The sequence below is a fragment of the Leptonychotes weddellii genome, chromosome 12 (genome assembly GCF_054177405.1).
Source record: "Leptonychotes weddellii isolate Sample4059 chromosome 12, ASM5417740v2, whole genome shotgun sequence".
Lineage (NCBI taxonomy): Eukaryota > Metazoa > Chordata > Mammalia > Carnivora > Phocidae > Leptonychotes > Leptonychotes weddellii.
In genome coordinates, this window is record NC_138380.1 from 9,763,765 (window position 1) to 9,768,878 (window position 5,114).

Sequence of the window (5,114 nt, forward strand, 5' to 3'; positions counted from 1 at the left end):
TAAAACAGTGGCAGGGGAACAAGAAGGAAACAGTCAGTGTGAGCGATGCTATGAACCAATTAACGGAATTTGACTGTGTGGGCAGGGAGGAGAGAATGTCAAGTTGACTCTGGGTCTTAGTGCCCAGGCATCTCGGAGTGTGATTGACAAGATACAAAAGTCCAGAGGAGCTGGTTCCTCCCTCCGCACTGTAGCCTCTGTGTCTTCGTTTGCAGCTTTCACATTTTATTTGTCTCTCAGTCTCTACTCTGGTCAAGTTGCCTCAAGTACATTCCTCTGCCACGGTTTTATTATCTGAGAATGGAATTCCCACCCACAGAGATCCCATGGTCCTTTCTGGTGCACTTTCGCCCGACTGCAGATTACGTCATCCGTTTCATCAAATTCTATCCGGTGCATCCTTCTCTCCAGCTTGGCACCCTTGTCCCAAGCCATATGCTTGTCGCTTGCCAGGGGTGCAATCTGTTATTATTTTCAACAATAATAAGCATCTTATGTTTCCAAGCATTCCTATTTGTCCACTTGTTTGTTTCCCCTTCTTGCTCATAATTCAGTTTGATTTGACTTTTCTATTAATTCTTTTAACTCCTAATTGAACTGGTGAAATCAGGTACATTTTCATACCCAGTGAATAAAAAAAAGTCCCCGGAACCAATTTAAAGGACCAATGTTTTTAAAAAAATATTTTAGATATCCATTTTTCTTGATTTTCAACTGGAAAATTCCATCTCTTTTCCCCATTTGTTAATGCCAGTTTTATTTAATTTCAAGGAGAAAGCCCAGTCTCTGTATGAATTCCATCTTCTAGTAAAGATCCTCTTGTGTCCTCTCCTACCCTAAACAGCCACCTCTTTACACACACACACACACACACATACACACACACATGCATGTGTGCATGTGCGCTCCTGAGACCCTCCAGTTCTTCAAGGCCCTGCTGTGCTAGGATGATAAACAGTTATGAAAACCACACCTTATCTATGTTCCAGTCTGTTGCCTGGCCCAGCTCAGTTCCATCCCCAAATCTGGCTACTAACAATTCCACAAGTCTGACCACCACCTCCTCCTGTCCCCAAAATAATCTGCCCACACATACTCTGTTAACTCAGTCCTTGCATTTTACGGCAAGTCACCTTCAACCTTTTGTAAGGAGCACAAGCTCAACAGATATTTGCTTAAATCCTAGAGATGAACCCTGGTCTGTGTTAATCCACAGTCGGTAACTAGCTGTGTGACAGCAGGCAAATCATCTCCCCTCTGCAGGCTCCACTGAGACAAGTAAGGGTGTGAGACACAAAGATCTTTAGGGTTCTTTTGATGCCAACAGTGGATGAGTCTCTCATCCTCACCACAAATCGATCTCAACAAGAAAACCCTCTAGAAGTGGCTGGAAGAGTCCCATCCAAGGGTCCCTCCTTTCTCTGCCTTCTGCATTTTCCTTTTTCTCCCTGGGACTGTCTACTTCTCTGATGGCGAAAGTCTCTTGCTGACTTTGTGGACTCTACCACAGTAACTCATGGTCTGTCACTCACAGCCACCCTTTCCAGAGGAGAATGAACTTTCTCCCTGGTGTTTGGGAGCCCCCTGGTCTGTGAGCAGATTTAGAACCTCCATCTTACTCAGTGGAATAAAGTGACTCAGCTCCCACTCTCCTTCTGAATTTCCATCTGCATTGTTCAGAGGTAATTGCCCTCTGAGAGGCCTGGTTAAACTGCCAGGAAAATATTTATCTGCTCATTGGTGCTCCTGGGGAACTTTGTGGGCCAGACTCAGGCCCCTCCCTGTAGCAGGCTCTGCCCTCAGGCCCATGACTCATCCTCCAAGTAGCAGGGATCAGTAGTCACTCCCTTGGAGCTCCTTCACCAGCTTAGAAAACGTTTATAGCACACACCAACCCAACTCCTTTCCTCCACACATTCCCTGTTCACAGGCCACCCAGAAAGAATAAACACCCTCATCCACTCACCTGCATTCCCCAGTCTTCTTTGTGCCTGGAGCAATCCTCCCTGGGAATTCAGCAGAATGAATGGATGCTTTGCTTCACCCTCTTCTGAGGAATAGGCTAGAGAAATGCCCACTCTGTAATTGCCATTTAAAATGGGAGGGTTGGAGGAAGTGGGTCAAAAACTTCTAAGTACAGAGAATGTTCTCAGCACATTTGAATCATGACTTGAGTTTGGCATCGGTTCCTCTTTAGCTCATTTGCCTGTAACCTTTGGCCTCTCTGCACACCTGATTTCAGAGTTTATTTATTTATTTATTTTTTATTTATTTGAGACAGAGAGAACGAGAGAGAGGGAGAGCACATGAGAGGGGGGAGGGTCAGAGGGAGAAGCAGGTTCCTTGCTGAGCAGGGAGCCCGATGCGGGACTCGATCCAGGGACTCCAGGATCATGACCTGAGCCGAAGGCAGTCGCTTAACCAACTGAGCCACCCAGGCGCCCCTCCCTGATTTCAGAGTTTAAAGATTACATTAAACAACAGCTTTGGAGTTGGCTGTAATCATGCAGCTACCGAGTCGTGTTTACAGCAAATGGAGCTCTAGGGTCACTGAACCTGTTAGTGATAGAACCAAATCACCACCACCAAAAGACATTAATATAGAGGTTTGAAAAACCACATACAAACATGCACACAAGTCTTAATGATGTGTCTTAGGGTGGGTGGATGAGAAACAGGTGTGTCTGGAAAGGGCCACTATACCAAAATACTGGATTTCTAATTTAACTTCATTAACCAGAAGAGGCTATGATAAGGGGAGTAGCCCTTAATACTTAAAAGCATACAGTCTATTATGGGTAGAGCAACGTGAGATCCCAAAGAAAACTGGGCTTATGTCAAGGGGATAAATATATGTATGAAAGAAGGGGAGCCAGAGAGTATAATTTCCTTTAGATTTTTCAAAGGCTTTTAAACAACTGCTAGTCCAAAGACTAAAAAAAAAAAAAAAAAAAAAGTTTTAAAATCAGTCATCATGGGACCAAAAGCCATTTTGCTTTGAATCGTGGATATAGAAGTTGCTTAAGAGACAGAAAGAAAACAAAATTAGGGGAAATAACTACATCTCAAACCGTGAGCCTTCCAGATATTAACACGTAGGCTGATATTACTAAAGTCATTATAAATGACCATGACAGAGCAAATGGTACACAATAAAAATCTTAAGCTCATAGTTAACTGTAAGTGAAAAGTTGATAGTGAAAATAAACTTTAAGGAAGAGCTAAGCTGTGTTAGTGATAAAAGTGACAGATGGAAATTCAATGTGGTTAAGGACACGAAGGAAATAATTCAGCATAAATCTACGTGATACTAAGCTCCAAGTATGTTACAATTCAGAAAAGGACCATAAAGAACTACTGTTGATCTCTCCTGAAGACACTACCCTTGGGCATGGTTTTACTTAAAAAAAAAAAACCACCCCCAAACCAAAACACTGTATATTCATACATGCCTCAAATGCCATTCTGTCCAAAAAGTGTTGGTAAATGGTTGTTTTCACAATCTCTTATAAGAAATTGCTGTTTCTAAGACAGTGATGCCAATCAGAATTAAAGAATAAGTTGAGTTAAATTCGGAAATCCAAAGAAAGAAGGAACAAGTAGATGTACCCAGTTCTCCAAAACCCAAAGTATAGGAAATTTAGTAATTCAACTGAGTAGAGGTGACTCATATCTAAATTCTTGTTTGTTTCATTTTTGTTTTTAAAACCAAGGACCTAAAGACAGGGAGAAGCCAGTTGTCTTTTAATTTCCCGGGTTAGGGGAAGAGTAACCCAATGAAATGAATACAGATTAAATATCTAAAGACAGTTTCAGTCTTACGGATGTCAGCTTCAAAGGCACTCTTTCACACAAAGAAGCAGTCATTCAACCAAAAAAAATTATTTGCCTGTGTATCATTCAGAAGTTTTCATTTTACCTCTTTGGGAAAATAAGGGAGAATTTGCCTATAAAATATAAGGTTGGATACAGCTCTGTTTGAGCCATATGGCCAGTATTCAAATGCTGGTTTGAACAAATAATTTGGATTATATTAATTATTACTGCTATTAAGGAGCACCACTTGTTAGTTTACATACAATATATACATATTATTATATCATATATTAATAACAAAAAGCTGGCTTTATGAAAATAGTGAAAACTTCAACTGAACTTCTCTAAAACCATCCCCATTTTAGATTTTTTAGTAGTGTTAACTTGTTTAGGATAAATATTAGTCCCATCCCAGTTACTATAGTGATAACTTTTCTAAAAATTAAGCAAGCTAATTTACATTTTAGGATGGATAGAAAACAAAATGTGTTATCAAATGTGACACTATCGTGTGGTATCATCAAGTGGGTATAGGACAAAGTTTATCGTATTATCCTTACCTTTGCACAAAGCTGCAATGCAATTCTACTTCTGAGCTTCCTAAAAATGAAACAGAGCAGTAGAATGTCCAGGGAAGGACTATAATGATCCAGCTTAAAAGATGACTATACTATTGTTGTATGAGGGCTCTATATGAGAATTCACATAGAGTGACGCTCCTCAACTGAGAAAGGCAATCCAGTAGGAGATAGAGAATCTTATTTGGCAGAGTTGGACAGGACTTTGAAGTTACTTGGTCCAATCCTGTCTTTTACATTAAAGGAAACTGAGACATGGACAGGCTGAATCATGGCAGGGCAATAACTGGAGGTGGTCTCTTGACTTGGGTTCTAGGACTCTTCCATTACACATGCTGCTTTTCACAAAGACGATGAAACAGCTGGGAAGATACCTTCACCATAATTCAAGTCAAAATATGAAATTGTGAATGGTCTGAGTAGGATTTCCAAATCCATTCCAACTAACCCATGCCTTAACTTATGAGTTCAATAAAAAAGAAGGTTTGAATGGGATTTTCATCACTCATCAATTCCTTCTAAGTCCTTATACAACATCTGAGGCCAAAACAAACAGAAAAGCGGCCCAAACTCTTGGAAGTCATAAAGCAAGAGTTGGCATCTGCCGTGACCTAGGTACCATCTTGATCTTTCGTGGCACCTAAATCAAATGGCCTGGAATCCTCGTGGGATTCCATGTTCTGTACCTTGTTCAGTGCTCAGGAGTCTGAGAAGAAAACA